We start from the raw sequence: 19,068 nt of genomic DNA on the forward strand, positions 1-19,068 counted from the left end.
CAGACTTCATATTTGGGGCAGGGTCGGTGGTGCGCAGGCTTCCACCAGGGTTTGGGGCACAAAGTAGCCACAGGTTTGCCGCGGGGCAGAGGGAAACTTGTGTGGACTGTTTATTTTGCGCAGCACGACTAATCACTGCAGAGCAGGGGGTTTGCCGATATCAGCACTATGCGGCTTCCCGCGGCACACGCAGTTGGCCCCTTAAGTGGACAACCCCCTAGTGCCGCTTCAGTCACCTTCCCGCCCCTTGACGTTGGGACCTACTCTTCAGGGAGTCCCCCCTCGGGTCTGGGCCATCTGTGGCATAATTTCTGGTGTGCGGTGGGCTGGGGACAGGTATTTATATCTGCTCCCACCTATTATCCACCCTCTTTGTCCCCCGCTGGATGTCAGTGGGGAAAAACATTTGCACCCACTTTAAAGTCTGATGTTAGACAAGACCTTTTGATTTAATAACATTTTATATGCATTTTACTTATTTCTAAGGGCTTTCAGTCAGTCCTCTTCAACGATTGGTCTCTTGTTGTGTCAATCCCGTTTTCTCTCGCCCACTAGAGCATTCAGCATGGGGCAGTGGGTCAGCTCACTCCAGCTACTGGCTAAAACCAAGATAAGTGGCCGAACTCTGTTCTTTCACAAGGAGTGTATCAGCCTACAAAGTGGTTTATTTCAGTGCATGGGGCTACTATGGCAATATGTGCTTTTTGAGACTAAAAAATATTTTTGTTTTAGCCAATTTGTTTCATATATATATTTTGTTGAGTGTCTGGCAGCTTCCCAACAAACATTTTACATAAACAATAAGGGAACAAGGAAAAACGAAGCCAAAAGCCTGAAAGTCGACACCATACCCTTTGGCTTTGCCAATGCGTCTCACACTTGGAGGCCCCGATTCTGAGTTAGCCAAAATTGAGTACAAAATTACCACATGAAATTTTGCTCCACCTGATTCAGTGTGTGTAGCTTTCCACATTAGGGTTATCCGGAAGGGGAGACCCATACACGATTTTTCCAGCTGGTGATTCTGGCTAGAAAAATCTCAGGAGGCTTTGGCTGCAGAACAGTCAATCTTCCTTATCATTTTTTGCTCGGGGAGCATGCAATGGCCCCCCACCAGAAAACAACCTTCCCCTTCCTCCCCTCAAACCCTTCCCTCACCCACAGGCACTGGCATACATGTACCACCTGTTCTCAGCCACAGCTCAATCAGACATGAAGTCCCCACAGATACCCGAGAGGCAGGCACATTCAGGAGTACCCTGCCAACACAGTGGACTATAGCAGCCCAACATCTATCTAACAGTTGTCTTGGTGGCGCTTTTGTTGCAGCACTTAGTTGAGGTACCGTACCCCTAAAAAAGAATGAGTAGCAGGCAAGTGGGATGAAATAATGGGGGGGGGGGGGGTGTCTCAAAGGGGCATGACCAATGTAATTAGGAACGTGGTTTTCAAACACATAAGCTAAAAAAGCTAAAAATCTGTGCTTAGCATAGAGGGGCATATTTACAATAGGTGGCGCATCCCTGCATATCAGCAGGGATGCGCCACTTATTGTGCTCCATGCCTACGCCAAAATGGTTGTGCTGCATTTACAATGAGGCGCACCATGGGGCAAAAACGGCACAGATGCATCACGCATCTGTGTCGTAAAAGTGTTGCATTGCAGCTCCAGCAATGCTCGAGGGGGCCTATTCTTCCAATGCTGCATCAATCCTTACACCTGCTTAAAGCAGGCGCAGGGTTTTGACGCAGCATGGGCCCCAAAGTGACTGAGTGAAATCTTGTAGATTTCACTCAGCCACTTTCAGGAGGCGTTCCTTTGCCGGAGCGCCCCCCCCCCCCTCCCCCCCTGCGCAGGGACGCCTCCTTCTGGCGCAGAGCTTTACAGCGTGACGCAAAAGCGTCGCAAAAGCAGCGCAAGGGGATTGTAAATATGCCCCAGAGTATTTTACTGTTTGCGTCATTGCATTGAGATATATCATACCACAAGTAACATACCTACAGCAAACCTGGACTATTGGCTTTGCCAATGGTTGTTAGTTGCATAAGATAAATAAGCAACAACTATGGGTTTCTTTTATATAATATTAAAAATGCTTCAGTCCTGACGCAATGAGACTGTGAAAGAGCTATAACGAGGCGCTTTGAAGTTTCATCACAGACAGTGACGGGTGGCACTGCCACAGAGTTAAGATTTCTTTTTCACCCCGAGGGTGACGGCAAAAATGAAGAACCCGATAGGGGCCCATCTCAACACCTGCTTTTAAGAACTGCTGATGTTAAGCACCGGCAGTACTCGGCCAATTTAAGCCCTGGTAGCAGGGCTAGTGGATTTACCGTTATTTGGAAGACATTGATTTTAGCTTGTTTGCCGGGGGGAGTATACAAGCTGCTCTACTTTTTGATTTGTTTTACACTTAAGACATACAGTTTTATATTTTGTGATTGTTTCAAATTTTTGTTCTATTGGAAATTCTACTATTTTTTCCAGTTAGTAAATGAACTGTAGACAAATGACATGTTGCATCAAGGTAATTTTGTACATGTAATGTGGTTTTGGGCGACTCAACATTAGTATGAGAATAGAGTTACCGAATGACTGCAAGTTACTGGGAACATAGACGTGGACTTTACAAACCATTGTTTTCTAGCGTGTTAGTTCAATTGGTTCAGCTGAAGCGAAGCAAGATTACAACTCACCGAATGCACGGATGGGTTAAATTAAAGGTCAGACCTGGAAACGAGGAGGTTCCTGGGCAAGTAGTCATCTTCCAAACTAGGTCCTAGGCCATTTTTGTTTTTGCAGATACACACATTACTAAATTCAGAAAAATATGCAGATTATACCGTTTGTACTTAAAGTTAGTGTTTCACTTTGGCTGACTTCAGAAACATCAAATAGTCTTAAAAATGCAACGAGTTTTATTTTCTGGAAGAAAAACTCACCTGCAACAGTCTTTAATCCAGCATAAGGAGAGAGGCAAGGCTCACTTCATGAAGTGCATTGCAGAAGGTCACACGGCATCTTGGACGTGGAGCGAAGTACTTTACCCCATATTTTGTGGCGGGTCATTACCCAATTAGCTTCTTATCAGGTAAACAAAGAAAATATGTCTGGAAAAGATAGGAAAACCTTTATCAACAAAACAATCCCTTAGATGAACACGGCCACCGTGGGTGATAATTCTTTTGTTGAGTGGATGCGCCCTGAACACCTTTCATCAGCAGCTGGCCCCAACTTCTGCTACCAACAGCTGGGCACAGCAAGAGCAGAACCCAGAGCTACATTACAGGCACTTAGGGATCTGGTATCACACTTCCGCGCATTAGCAGCACATGGGTATATATACATCACATCTTTCTAAGATAGATGGAGGAGACCAAGACTTCCTGGCTGACACACTGACCAGAGACGCTGATGGTCCTGCATGCAGACACTCCAGCTCACAGTGGTCCAACATCCCTCGTGGGGTGTTCATCTCGAGACCAGGATGGGGTCCCACAGTCTCACACTTCAGGTGTTGGCGTTGACTAAATCCTAGAGGGATTCTTGGCTTAACACCTACACCAATTCTAGATACAGTTAAGTACATCTAGTTAGGGAGGCATTACATCTTTTTATCATGTATTTTATATACTCTTATATATTAATGATTACTGCAAGATGACAGAGTTGTACCATCCATTTTCTTTCATAATACTGCTAATCATTTATATCATACTACCTAACGGTTGTTGCAGCACATCTATTTTACACTGGAATAACAACTGTTGAATAAATACTTATTGAAAACGCCAAGCCTGTTTATTCTGTGTATTTCTCTGAGACAGAATAAGTAAGCAGGTGTGACTGAGCGAAAGGTAGTATATTGTTTCCACGGTCCTGAGGGATCAGGGTTGTCATGTTCGATGGGTGCCAAAACTATTCTTTCCTTGGTAAGAAGAGATTCTAGAGGCACTGTGAGCTAGTTGGTACAAAAGGCCAACACCCGTTAGGGTTGATCAGAGTTCATCTGACACTAATCCTACAGTGTTTGTTGTCTAAATGTGCAGATCCTTTATACTTCTTATAGGAACTACATGACATAGCCATGGTTATCCCATTACATTTTGGGGACAGCAAGTTTGAAATGCAAAGACAAAAAACATGCACTACTGGAAATCCAATAGCTTTGGTTTATGTTTTAATTCAGAATTTAGGCCTAGGATTTTGTCATCATAATTCATGCAATACAATGTAGGCATTTTCTGTATCACACACAGGGTCAGACATAAAACAGGCGCTAGCACCAAAATAAAAGTGACCCCAATTAGTGAATTAGATAGCTAAAAAAGTGGTCCATGTTTACAGATTAGGCCAGTTTTGAATGTGTAAAGACACACTGAGTAAGTGTTTTGCAGGGTATGGAAGACTGAATGAAATTGAGCTTGCTGCAGTCAATGTTTGCTTTAATATCAGGGACAGGACCAGTAAAAACCAGCTCAGCAGACCATAAACCAGGATCACAAACAGCCAAAAATCACGCCCACACTGACCTTTGAGACCAGAAGATCTTGCCACACTAGATTGACTATAACTCACCACCGTACCATGCACTATGTTCTGGAAAATCATGCAATTTCCTATGTCAAAAGTACTGCATACTATAAGCTATGTAATTTGTAAGGGTATAGCTAGCGCATGGAGAAGGGATGAGTTAGAGTTAAAATGGCGAGTGAGGTGATAAAACTGTGTACAGAGGTGGGCGAGTTATAATAGTTTGTAGATGATGCATAAGTATAAATGTAAGTTATAAGTATGACATAATAATTTGAAAGTGGTGTGTAGATGATAAGTGTAAGAGATAGCCTTGGGCCAGATGTAGGTAGCCCAATACCGGTCGGTAACAGCCGAAATTACCAAATTTCATCCGTTACCGACCGGTATTGGGCATTTGAGATGTAGGGCCCAAATTTAAGGATTAGGTAATTTGCCGAATCGGTAATTTAGGGAATCGGTAAATTAGTGATTCCTTAAAATACCGATTTGGTAAATTACAAAATCCTTAATGTAGGGGGCACTCAAGTGAGTGCATTTCTGAGTTAAGGATTCGGTATTTACCACCAACTAAAAGTTGGTGGTAAATATCGAAAACCTTTGATAAAGCAAATTTGTGCTTTTCCAAAAGTGCCATGTGGCAGACATGTGCACCCATGCACTATTTAGGGGTGCAACAGGGTGTCAATGTGACACCCTGCCACACTTGTAAGTCTTCCCCCTATTACTGACTCGGTATTTACCGATTTGGCAATTCCCATTCATTCCTATGGGCCTCCAGGCCCATAGGAATGAATGGGAATTACTGAATCGGTAAATACCGATTCAGTAATTACAGAAGTTTACTGATTCGGTAACATTTACCGAATCAATACCTACATACCATTTACCGATTCTGAAATACCGAATCGGTAAAATTCAGTAATTTTAGAATTGGTAAATAGTATTTACCTACATATGGCCCTATGACTTGAGAATTTCTAATGTTTCTGTAGTTTAAGTTGGGGCTTGTCACAAATAATAAATACATAAATGTGGATGTGTGCATAAATCAGAAATGTAGTAGATAACTATGTGTATAATTTCTAATGTTTGTGTAGTTTACCTTGTGTTTGTGCCCCAAAAAAAAAGAATGTTTTCCGAACTATAACTTAGCTTTAATCTTTGGTTTGTTCTTGGAATGTCAATGGTTTTTATGATTTTAATGGCAATGTTTGAACAATCAGACAGCTCACTGTTGTTGAGTGGAGTGCCATTAAATGGAGAGTGGTACAAGATAGTGGAGAATAGCGTTCTAAAGAGTTCTGTGGTACAGTATAGTGTGATACAGTGGAGTGGAGCTGAATGGAATGAAGTAGACTAGAGTGGCGTACACTGAGTGTTGTAGAGTGGAGTGGCATTTAGTGGACTGGCGTAAAATCAAGTTGGATAGAGTGGTGTACATTGGAGGTGTTTAAGAAAGACAAGGGAACCCAAAAGGTATGCCATAGGGACCTTGGGCAGTATCATGTTACAAAAAACAGTGGTCCCTACTCGTGGACACAATAGTATACTGAGATAATAATCACACACCTGAATAGTGTTATGTCTTTTGTCCAGCCGGACAAGGAATTTATTTAACAATTTTCTTAATAAAACTGAATGAACACATTAATAACAAGTGAGCACAGCCGTGACCCACAACATTCAGACAAAACAACGAACAGAATGGTAAAAGGAGCAAAGCAAAAATATGTCTGTGTACTTGTAGTCAGTGTTACAGACAGAGATTGTCATAACCACACCATTGTATTTCACAATATTTTAAATGTTATATTGCATAAGGGGGTTTTTTGGTCGACGACGTTTCGATGCCTAAGTTAAGTGAGGGGCATCATCATCAGGACAAAAATATAGTCATTGTTGTCTTTAAATATTACACTGCCTTTTAACGCAATTCTATACATTTATACGTTACATGGGAAAAAGGAGGAGAAAAGGGGAGAAAAGAATTACATGAAATTAGGCATGTTGTATTGGAAATTTGCAACGTCATCTCTTCCATTAAAACAGAGTATATTCATGTGCTCGTGGTGGAGAAAAACGGCGCATTGTAGAACTCAGTGTCCAGGAGTGCGAAAGACAACAGGGAAATGACTTCATCGTGTAAGAGGGGTGTATTTGAGTGCCAGTGATGACAAAATAACGGCGCATTGAGGAGCAAAATATCAAGTCCCGTGAGGGCAGACTATTTAGGCGCAGTGATGGAGACAAGTGTTCCAAATTTTGATGTGACACAGTGACCGGACTGAGATCGGTCGGAATTGTTGGCAGTGAAGGTCTTTAAACCATAAAACACAATTATAGACGGAGGCTGAACCGGGTACCGTGGGGCAGTCATGTAGTGAAGGGCACAACCGTTATGAGTGCAGGTGAACATTAATATGGAGCATGCGACTGGGAAAAATAGAGGCTAAAACCTACACGTATTACAACAGGCAAATCATCGGATCAGCAGATACCATGAACAATGGAGGAATCTGGAAAAGTAATGGTTGAGCATTAAAAAGGTCGAGTGCGACCAGGGGGGTGAGCGGCATGGCGTGCTACTGGTAGAATAATTCGCGGTACTGCCTTGTCCAGCGTGGAGAGTCGTCTGGATCGGGAGCGTAATAGCTCGACCTGGGGAGAAAGTTCAGTGGAGTCAATTACCCAGCGGGGCATGGTGGGACTGGAGTGAAAGGAAACGGCGCGTGCGGGTTACTTACATGCAGTAGTCGGCGGTGCTGTGGCGGATGGTGGGTTTCTGGTGTTAGAGAACTCCCGTGCGGCAAGTTTTTAAAAAAACCATGTTGTCTGCAGAAAGCGATGATGGACTGCGGAAGTGAGAGCCGGTTAGGCTGTGAACAGTGAAAAAGGACTTGGGAAGTGAAACCTCTAGTCATGGTGTGCAGACGTGGCGGCCATCTTATGGTGGTGAATATTGTGAAATGAGTAAACATTGTTCAAGTTAATCAGGCGCATTGCAGTACATAGAATAACATTTAGAGGGTTATTTCATGTAAGCTTTGTTTACAGTAGGGAGGTCCAATCTTCGAGACGATTCAGGCCATTCCTGAAGCTGTTGGTTTTAACGATCCAATGGAGTTCCTCCTTGTTGAGCAAAAGGGACATGTCTGCTCCTCTAGGAGGGGGTTTGATGATTGTTATCACAGTCCATACCAAGTCTTTGTCACTGTGACCTTTTTCTGAAAAATGTTCAACAAGCGGTGCATTAGCTGTCTTGCACCTTATCCTGCTTCTGTGTTGGCCAATTCGTAGTTTCACTTTCTAGCTCGTTTGGCCTATGTAAATGAGCATGCATGGACATAAAATAGCATATACAAGATTTGTGGAGGTGCAGTTAGATTTACAGTCAAATCTTATATTTGCATACTCAAAAGTTTTGCCTTCAATGGTTGAGTCGCAACATACACAGTTTCCACATTTTGAATAATGGCCCAAGAGTGGTGGCAGACCCCATGCATCATTTATTGTGGTTTTGAGGGGTTGCTGTGGTAGGGATGCTCTCACTAGATGGTCCTTTATATTCTTGGCTCTTTTAAAAGCAAACATGGGGCGGTCCAGAGTCAGTTGACCTGCATTGAGAACCGGCCAGTGTTTCAACACACTTTTTCTGACTGCATTGGAAACAGGGGAAAAGGTGGTCACACAGATTAGCTTATCTTGTTCTTTCTTTTGTTTGGGTTCCAAGAGGGCTTCTCTTGGGCAATACCAAGCCCTTTTGAGGGAGCGACGTACCAATTTTCTGGGATAGCCACGGTTTCTGAGTTTCTTACTGAGTGTTTTGGCCTCTGTGAAGTAATCTTCTTTAAAATAACAGTTACGCCGGATGCGCAAAAACTGGGAAAAGGGGAGTGAGTCCCTTAAGGCCCTGGGGTGGTGGCTGCTGTATTCTAGCAGAGTGTTTCGCTCTGTAGGCTTACGGTGTAGACAAGTGGTAAGACGACCATCAGTGTGTCTTATCTCCAAGTCTAGAAATGCGATGGATTCAGAACTGGTGGACAGGGTGTATTTTAAACCTCCGCTATTGTTGTTCAACCAATGTTGGAACAGTAAGAGATTGTCAGAGGATTCGGTCCATAACATAAATATGTCATCTATATAGCGTTTCCACAAGGCAATGCCATTGTGGAAAGGATTAGATTTACGGATTTAGTAATTCCCATTCATTCCTATGGGCCTCCAGGCCCATAGGAATGAATGGGAATTACTGAATCGGTAAATACCGATTCGGTAATTACCAAATTTTACTGATTCTGTAACATTTACCGAATCAATACCTACATACCATTTACCGATTCTGAAATACCAAATTGGTAAAATTCAGTATTTTAGAATTGGTAAATAGTATTTACCTACATATGGCCCTATGCCTTGAGAATTTCTAATGTTTCTGTAGTTTAAGTTGGGGCTTGCCACAAATAATAAATACATAAATGTGGATGTGGTGCATAAATCAGAAATGTAGTAGATAACTATGTGTATAATTTCTAATGTTTGTGTAGTTTACCTTGTGTTTGTGTCCCAAAAAAAAAGAATGTTTTCCGAACTATAACTTAGCTTTAACCTTTGGTTTGTTCTTGGAATGCCAATGGTTTTTATGATTTTAATGGCAATGTTTTAACAATCAGACAGCTCACTGTTGTTGAGTGGAGTGCCATTAAATGGAGAGTGGTACAAGATAGTGGAAAATAGCATTCTAAAGAGTTCTGTGGTACAGTATAGTGTGATACAATGGAGTGGAGTTGAATGGAATGAAGTAGACTAGAGTTGGGTACACTGAGTGTTGTAGAGTGGAGTGGCATATAGTGGACTGGCGTAAAATCAAGTTGGATAGAGTAGAGTGGTGTACATTGGAGTGGCATACAGTGGAGTGGCGTACAAAGGAAGAGTGTACACTACAATGGCATTGAGTGGAGTAGTATGTAGTTTAGTGGTATACAGTAGAATAGCATACAATGGAGTACCGTACATTAGAGTTACATCCTCTTAATATAGTACAGTGTATTGGCATACATTGTAGTGATACGCAGTCTAGGGGCATACACTGGAATATTGTACAGTTTGGGCACATATATTGGAATATCATATACTGAAATAGCATACAGAGCAGTGGGGTACAGTGCCGTGTTGTAAAGTGGAATGGGCTAAAGTGGAATAGTGTTAAGATGAACTTGCGTAGACAGAAGTGCGGTAGTGTGGACTGACATACAGTGGAGTCATGTACAGTTGAGTGGTGTACATTGGACCTGCTTGGAGGGAAATGTGGTACAGTGTGGTGCTGTAAAGTCAAATAGCATAGAGTGAAGTGGCCTATTTTGGAGGTGCACACACTGGTGTGGCACACAGTGGAATAGCGTACACTGGAGTAGAGTGTAATAGGGGTTAGCACAGTGGTGGATATTGGGGTACCACAGAGTGGAGTGCACAGTGAAGTAGTACACAGTGGCATAGTCTTGAGTGGAATAACATTGAGTATAGTGACGTTAAGTCCTGAGACGTAGAGTGGAGTGGCATATATTGGAGTGGCGAAGAGTACAGTGTCATTTAGTGGAATAGGGTTAACTGTAGAAGAGTGTTGTCACATACAACGGAGTGTTGTTTAGTGAAGTGGGGCAGAATGTATTGTTGTAAAGTGCAATAGCATACCATGGATTGTGGTAGAGTGTAGTGGCATACACTGGTGTTGAGTACAATGGAGGATCGTAGAGTGGAGTGGTGTACAGTGAATAGTCTACAGTAAATTGGCTTAGCGTGCAGTGGCATACAGACGAGCGCCATAGACTTGAGTGTTGTTCAGTGTGGCGGTATACATTTGAATATCAAACACTGGATTAGCTTTCAGTGCAGTGGCATACAGTGAAGCGTGTTAGAGATGAGTGCCGTACATTGGAATAGCGTGGACTGGTGTTGCTTGCATTGGACTAACAGACAGTGGAGTGGCGTACAGTTGAGTGCTGTAGAGTGGACTTGCGTACCATCGAGTGTGATAGACCGTAGTGGCATAAAGTCTAATAGAGTACAGTGGAATTGTGTGAAGTCAAGAAGGGTACAGTCGGGTGGCATGCAGCAGAATAGGGTACAGTGGCATGTGGTAGACTATAATAGCTTACAGTGCATTGGTGTACAATAGAGTAGCATACAGTGGAAGAATACTGAGTGAAATTCCATTCAGTTTAGTGGTGTTAAGTCTAGTAAAATACAGTGGACTGGTACATAGTGGAGTAGCAGAGTACAGAGCATACAATGGAATAGGGTTAACTATAGAAGGGTAGAGTGCAGTGATGTAGAGTGGAGTGGAAATTAGTGGAGTGACATAGAATGAAGTGTTGTAAAGTGTAATAGCCTACAGCGGATTGTGGTAGAGTAGAGTAGCGTGTACTGCAATTGAGTACAATGGATGGCCGTAGAGTGGAGTGGTTTACAGTATAATAACGTAGAGTGCAGTGGTGTACGTACCCCATGAAGTAGTACTGAGTGGAAAGGAATACAGTACAATAGCTTAGAGTATAGTTGGGTACAGTGGAATACCATACAGTTGTGAGGAGTGCAGACGAAAGGCGTACAGTTAAGTGGCTTACACTGTAGTGTCATGGAATAGAATGGTGAGCAATTTAATAGCATAGAGTAGAGTGGTGTCAAGTGGAGTTGCGTACAGTGGAGTGGATTTGAGTACAGTGGAGTGGCATACAGTGAATTAGCATACATTGTAGTGGCATATACTGGAGTGACTTAAAGTGGAGTGGCTTAGAGGGGAATAGCGTAGAGTGGAGTTTCGAAAAGGGAACTCTTATGGAGTGGAGTGACCGCATTCAAACAGACGTACAGGAAAAGTGTGTGAAAGGGTGTAAATATTGTGTGCTGGAATATATACTTTATAATGTGTAAATGTTCCTTTTTGGTAGTATATATAAATAGTATAAGTAGTGGTAAAGTTAGAAGTTTTATAAAATGTAGTTCTGTATTGTGCCATATTATACGTGTTAAGTTCAAGGTACTCGACGGTACATGTTGATGAGAAGTTGTTTTGTGATTGGCTAAAGGCTGTGTTTACCAAAGGAAAGAGGCAGCCATGTTGTTTTTATCACACTTTTGCTGTGTTCTGAGGTCTCAGTTTCGCTGCTTTCTGAATTAAGGTTCTACAAATAGGTAAGTATTATGTTTAATTGTCATGGACAACCTCTTACTACTTTATTTAAATGGTAATAGGTTGGCATTTTTATTAATGCATTTCTATATACTTTTATAGCAGCCTAGGGTGTAGTCTGTTTTTTTTTTAAAGCAGGGCTGCAATTTGTAGTGATTAGCACGCTATTAAGTGCACTTTTTTGTGCATATTTAAATATGTTAAAATTAGAAAATACACTTTAGCACACTATATTTGTAAAATATGGGGCCTTACAGTGTATTTCCAATTGTTTCACAATTTGTTTTAATGATTTTTGATTCTGGTACCATGGTAGTACATCCGTACTTCATTACTTAAAAAAAATTATATTGAAATGTATTGTATTAGCCACAACAGCAACTTGCCAGGTTTGTCAACCAAATGGTGAGTGCGGGCCGAGTGTGCTGCATAGTTTGAATTTCGGAGCTGATCTAGTAATCTGGAATGCTCCCCTCTGATTTTTGACAACGGCCCATTGTTGCTCTCTAGTGCCTCTCCCTCCCTTTGGAGCAGATCATTTTCAAGGTGTGTAAGTTCAGTCTCCAGCTGTCTCCACATACCCGCCTGTGTGCAAAGACATTCACCTCTGACCACTACTTTAAACGTGTCCAATTCTACTTGGGGCGTCGTGGCTGTGCCAGTATTCTCTTCAAAGTATTGTGTGATATGTGTGGCCAGCAGGTTCTGGAAGGGTTCATCTAATAACATATCTGGTTGCATCCGCCAAGTTGGGATTGGTAGCCGGGGGTGTTCCCACGATACCTCCAATATATGCGGGTTGTGATATGAATGTGTCCTGCCTAAATAATAGACTGCAGATATATACGGGAGCAGCTCCTCCGAAAACATGTATCGGTCTAACCGTAGCACCACAACTCTTTTATGCATGCTGGTGACATTTTGGTATTAACCTTCCACCCTCTCATTACATTAAAAGAAATTTTCTTAGTCAAACTACTTTCCGTGGTTGTGTAAGCCCAAACCAAATTGCTCACCATAGCTTTAACATCATCTCTTTTCCCTACCACCATCTGAATCACTCCTTTCACAGCACGATTCACCCTTTCAACAATATCATTTGCCTAGGGATTCTATAATGATGTGCTTGAATGCACTATGCCATAGAAATCCAAAATCACTTCATATCCTCAAATGTTAATTGAGTGGCATTGTCTGTAATCAGTTTTAAAGGATATCCCTTTTCCTTAAAAAATTAATTCAAAATCTTGATGGTGTTCCTTGTACTAATCTCATGCATAAACTTCACCATCAACCACCTGGAATGTACATCCGTCATGACCATGACAAACCTCAACTCATCAGTGAACTCACCGATGGGCCTAAAAATTCATACTCACATAATGTTATGATGTACCTGGGTCAGCAATCTCCCCATGATTTATTGCCACCCCACTTTCAATCTCTTCTCTCCTTCCTTACATACCTCACCCTTCACCACCCATTCTGCAATCTTCTCATCCAGACTAGGCTGGCGGAAATGTTGTTTCAACCTATTCTTAGTTAAAGTCTGCCCCAAATGACCTTCATGCTGCATCTTGAACAATTTGAACCTCAAACCCTCTGAAGGAACAAATGTTTCTTGTATTGATCTGACCATGCTGTCATGCGCAGACAGTTCTTGTAATACTTTTGCATGCAGTCTAACAGATACTGGTAAAGAAAATTCTCTACTACGCCCTTAGGAGATCATTAGCAAACTTGCTGTAAGACTCAATCCTCATCCATACTCTGGTACCGCTCTTGTTTCAGTACCTCTCCATGGCTCCATTCCAACACATCACAAATATTAGCTATGGCCCCTTCCTTGTCAAAGGCTACCACCTTAACTTTGTCAACACCTTCCAATGGTAATGGCACTCTAGAGAGATCATCTGCCTGGTCATTCTTCCAACCTGGAATATATTCCATTTAGTATTGAAATTCTGAAGGCGAGCAGCTACATGAGATAACCCTGCAGACCATTTTCCTGCTCCATTTGGTGAAAGTTTTTTCAACAACGGCCAATAGTCTGAATGTAGAATCAAAGAGAAACCCCATAGATACATTCTGAAATCTTCAGAGCAAGAGGCACATGCCACTATCTTCTCCCCCTTCTTGTGAACTTGAGAAAACACAGCCCCTAGACCAACAGCACTTGTATCAATTGCTAGAATAAATGTAAGCTTGGTATCAATAGGGGTTAAAATATTGGCAGAACATATTTCATCATTTATATTCTCAAAACAATCATGTTGAGTCTTTACCCACAAAAAATTACATCCTTTCCTCAGATGTTTCTTTAAATGTTCTGTCTTTTTGGCAAAATTCTTGACAAACTTAGCACAATATTCTATAGGATCTAGAAAAGATCTTAGTTGGTCTGTATATACCGGAGCAGGGGACCTTCTTATCACTCCCAATGAAGCTTTTTTGTTCTGTCCCCTTCAGCAGACAATGAGTACCCTAAGTACTAGTTTTCTACAAATTCAATTTTCTTCTTTTTTAAGAGTCAAACCCACTTCAGCAATCCTATCCAAAGGTTGCTTGTGAGCCATATTATAACCCTCCACTGTTAAACTAAACACTAAGATGTTGTTTTGAAAACAGGCCACACATCCCATCCCTTGAAAATGGCATTCATCATCCAATTTAACACACTGGCAGTTGACAAAAAAACCAACCAGCACCCTCGTGAATTAGAACATTGTTTTGAAAGCAGTAAGATGCTTTGAGTCATTGTGTAATTTGATTTGATGAAAAGCACTCCTAAGATCAAGCTTATTAAAAAACATACCACCCTTGAGTAGTAACGCCAATTCATTAATATTTGGTAGGGGATAGTTGTCCACAACTATGTTCTGATTTACAGTGCGCAGATCTATACAAAATATGAAACTCCCATCCAATTTTCCAGTGATAACCACAGGCGGAATCCAACTAAAAGAGTCAATAGGTTTTAAAGTGATTTCTCTAAATATATCTTCCAAAATGTGCTTGATTTCTTCCTGAGCAATACGTGGCACTTTTCTCACCTTATGTTGAACAGGCACAGCTCCTGGCTTCACAATCTTATGAACATATTTTTTTAAGTCTCCCCTGTTTTTAGAGAACACACTTTTCGCTCCATCAACAATATCATCTACTGTTATATCATCCACTACCATAACTTGTTTGGGAGCTTTGGAATCCATGATTATATGTAAATCATTTTGATGTTCCCATCCCAAAGTTGGAGGACCACTTACAGCAACATACACTTTTTTGGTTGGCATATAGCCAATAATATTCATTTTCTCCCCTTGTTACCCACCAGGGTTTATGGCTTTAGGAAATAAACGAACATTTGGCCACTGTGTCACCAACATATCCTTAGGTATAATTGTATACAGCAACCCTGAATCAACCGTAAGATGAACCAACTTCCCTTTGATTTTAAATTCAGCTTTAGACCTACATCATTTACCCTTGATGTCTTGATAATCACTCATACATAAAATTCTATTAACTTCTGTATATTATGATAGATTAACTTATACTGCAGCCATCTTGAACTTGAACATGTTCTTGTACATACAGGCAAAGTGACATTTACACCCTCACTGTCTGCACCCCTTTCCTATAGCAAAGGAATTTTTAAAATCTGCTTTGTGGAAACTGCAACCGCACCTGGAACACATTATTTCTACATGTTGTGACACTGACAAATTCCTAATATTAGGTAAAATGTACCCTTTCCGGGCACTGGGTACCGCTGTACCTTCTCTTTTTTTCCATCTCCTTACCGCTTTACAACCTTTGTTATTTCAATAGCATCCTTAAGGGTAAGACGTATTTCTGCCCAAGGCATCTCCTGCCTTTTTTGCTCCTACATTGGACAGTCAGTTGATCACAAATTAATTCATCCGGCATAGTACCGATTTTGCATTTGACCGACAACTCGCACAATCTGGTAACAAATTCATCCATCGTTTCACCCACTCCTTGAGCTTGAGTGTAAAACCTATGTCTGGAAGTAAATGTGTTAGTGTATTTGGCAAATATTTTCTCTAGTCTTTTTTTTGCCACCACATATGTGTCTAAAATCTATTGATTATCACTTTCTACAAGTGCAAACACATATCAACCCTCAATTCCCAATACATTTGATAAAAGTGCTTTTTTACATGTAGAGCAAAAATCTTGCCCATCTAAAGCTTCTAGATAGTTTTCAGATTGTATTGACTTATCCACGTTAATAACAATATAGTTGTCCCCTTTCCAAGAGATCTGAAATGCTAGCTTTAGTAAAAGATGCCAAGTGGTTCTCAACAATTGATTTCTCTGCTGCCTATCATCAGGGTACCTTGGCCGAGGAAAGTAAGCCTTGCACAGCTTTTATCACTCCCATAGGGTCTTTCCATTACAAGAGGATGCCTTTTGGACTGGTATCAGCTGCTGCAATCCTCCAGAGGTTGATGTATCAATTGTTTGGGAAACATCCAAAAGTAAAGTGTTTTCAGAATGATATCCTTTTTGGAAAAGACAGGCAATAACATGATAAAGTATTATCAGAGGTGTTGAATGTGTTAGAGAGCAATGAGCTGACTGTGGAGCATGGGAAGTGTAAGTTTGTGGTGCGCTCTGTGACTTATTTGGGTTATGTGCTGTGCAGTGAAGGTGTATCTATGAAACCAAAACTTATGAAAGCAGTTCAGAATGCCCCACATCCTTCTAACAAGGACGAACTCTGATTATTTTTGGGCCTTGTAGAGTTCTATGCTAAATTTGTGAAAGGATTCTCCACTAGGGTTTTCAATATAAGACAACTTCTCAAAAACAAGGCAAAGTTTGTGTGGACAAAGGAGTGTGAAGCTGAGTTTGCAGATATAAAAGAAGCAATTTCAAAATCTCCGGTTCAGTGGGGTTTTGATCCGGATTTGAACAATGCGGTCACTGTGGATGTTAGCAATAAAGGTTTGAGTGCTGTCCTTTCACAAATAGACAAGGATGGTAATGAATCCATTATTTCATATACATCACATGCATTGTCCCCATCGGAAGAAAAGTTCTCAGTTATCAAGAAGGACACCTTAGCGTGTGTGTGGGCTTTGGAGCACATCCAATCATTTGTTTGAGGTAAAGCATGTACGATACTCAGTGACCATAAACCTTTGGTGAAACTATTAACCACATTATGACTCTACAACGCATCGGCTAAAATAGCAAGGTTATACATGCGCTTTCATGATTTCATTTATACTGTGGTGAACGTGCCTGGGCAGAGCAATGGATTGGCTGATTTATTTTCACGTGTGCCATCACCCATTCAGGAATATAGTAGGGTTGAGTGGGAGGACTTACACATTACATTTATCCATGACCAAAGTGCTCTCAGTTTCTAAGAAGAGGTGTGGAGAAAAGAGCATACCACAGATGCTGTGCTACAGCAACTCGTTGTCATGATTGTGCATGGTTGGCCTCAAAAGTGCTGTGCGGATGAAAAATGGAAAGATTTTGGGAAAATTAGGTTTGAATTTTCTGTGAATTATGATATGGTTTTCAGGGGTGAGAGAGTTGTACCTCTGTGTACCTTAAGAGATGATGTCATTAAAATGTGTCATGAAGGACATTTGGGGATTGTGAAGACCAAGCTGAGGACATAAAAGTGGTTTTGGTGGCCCTGTATTGATTTACATACAGAAAGGTTAGTGAGAAATTGTCTGTTGTGTGCCAATGCAGACAAGTCCCTCAAAACCCTGTGCCCTAATATGTGTGAGGCCATTATTCCCAGAAGTCCTTGGCATACTGTGGCGGTGGACATCATAGGACCAGTTGGTTTTCCATCCAAGTATATTATTTCCATGATTGATACCTTCTCTAGATGGCTGGAAGTTAGGGTAGTGGAGAGTGTTAGTTCTGAACAAGTTTTGCGGTTCATCAATGACACCTTTATCGATGAAGTTTTGCCGTCCAGCAAAAATGGCGTTTAATTTGTTTTCCAGTTTAGCGAAGAGTAGGTGTGAAATGCAGGACCACCTCTCTGTACAATCCTAGCGGCAATGATATGATCGAGAGGTTCAATAGAGTTTTGAAAGCTGCCATCCAAATGGCACCAAGAACAGTGTAGATTGGGAGGTACAGGTTCACAAGGTGGTTTGGGTGTATAGGACAACTGTTCATGAGACTCTAGTGGCGTCCTCTTTTGAGCCAAAGTCATCGAGAAGATCGTCAACAAACAGCTGGCTGCCTTCCTCGAGACGAACGGATCCCTCGACCCATCGCAGTCCGGCTTCCGAGCCAACCACAGCACCGAGACCGCCCTCATCGCCGCCACCGACGACATTCGAGCCCTGAGGGACAACGGAGAAACAGCGGCCCTCATCCTCCTGGACCTCTCCGCGGCCTTCGACACTGTCTGCCACCGCACCCTAGTGCAACGCCTCAGCAACGTCGGAATCCAGGAGAAGGCGCTGGAATGGATCGTCTCCTTCCTCGACGGAAGAACACAGAGAGTCCGCCTACCACCGTACAAGTCAGAAGCCACCGAAGTCATCTGCGGCGTCCCTCAAGGATCCTCGTTGAGCCCTACCCTCTTCAACGTCTACATGAGCCCCCTCGCGGCCATCGCACGCCAACACAACCTCAACATAATCTCCTACGCCGACGACACCCAGCTGATCCTCTCCCTGACCAACGACCCCGCCGGCGCCAGAGCCAACCTGCACGAAGGGATGAAGGAGGTAGCCGAGTGGATGACGACCAGCCGCCTGAAACTGAACTCAGACAAGACGGAGGTCCTCATCCTGGGCTCCACGCCCACCGCCTGGGACGACTCCTGGTGGCCCCCCGCCCTGGGCACCGCACCCAAACCGACTAACCACGCACGCAACCTGGGCTTCATCCTGGACTCCTCACTCTCCATGACCAAGCAAGTCAACGCCGTCTCCTCGGCGTGCTTCAACATCCTGCGCATGCTACGGAAGATCTTCTGGTGGATCCCCACGGAGACCAGGAAGACCGTCACCCAGGCCCTCATCACCAGCCGACTGGACTACGGCAACGCCCTCTACGCCGGAACCAACGCCAAGCTCCAGAAGAGACTTCAGCGGATCCAGAACGCCTCAGCCAGACTCATCCTCGACATCCCACGTAACAGCCACATCTCCGGACACCTGAGAGACCTGCATTGGCTCCCCGTCAACAAAAGAATCACCTTCCGTCTCCTCACCCACGCACACAAAGCCCTTCACGATCAAGGCCCGAGCTACCTCAACAACCGAATCAACTTCTACGCTCCCAAACGCCACCTCCGATCAGCCAGCCACGCCCTCGCCGCCGTCCC

General features: G+C 42.6%; 1 protein-coding gene across 1 annotated transcript in view; it reads left to right on the forward strand.

Annotated features, from left to right (window-relative positions):
* Positions 1-19,068, forward strand: part of LOC147691766 (solute carrier family 22 member 6-A-like) — a 210,675-nt gene that overhangs the window by 39,314 nt on the left and 152,293 nt on the right. The gene's annotated exons all lie outside the window — the stretch shown is intronic.

Source organism: Lissotriton vulgaris, chromosome 9, assembly GCF_964263255.1.
Source record: "Lissotriton vulgaris chromosome 9, aLisVul1.2, whole genome shotgun sequence".
NCBI lineage: Eukaryota > Metazoa > Chordata > Amphibia > Caudata > Salamandridae > Lissotriton > Lissotriton vulgaris.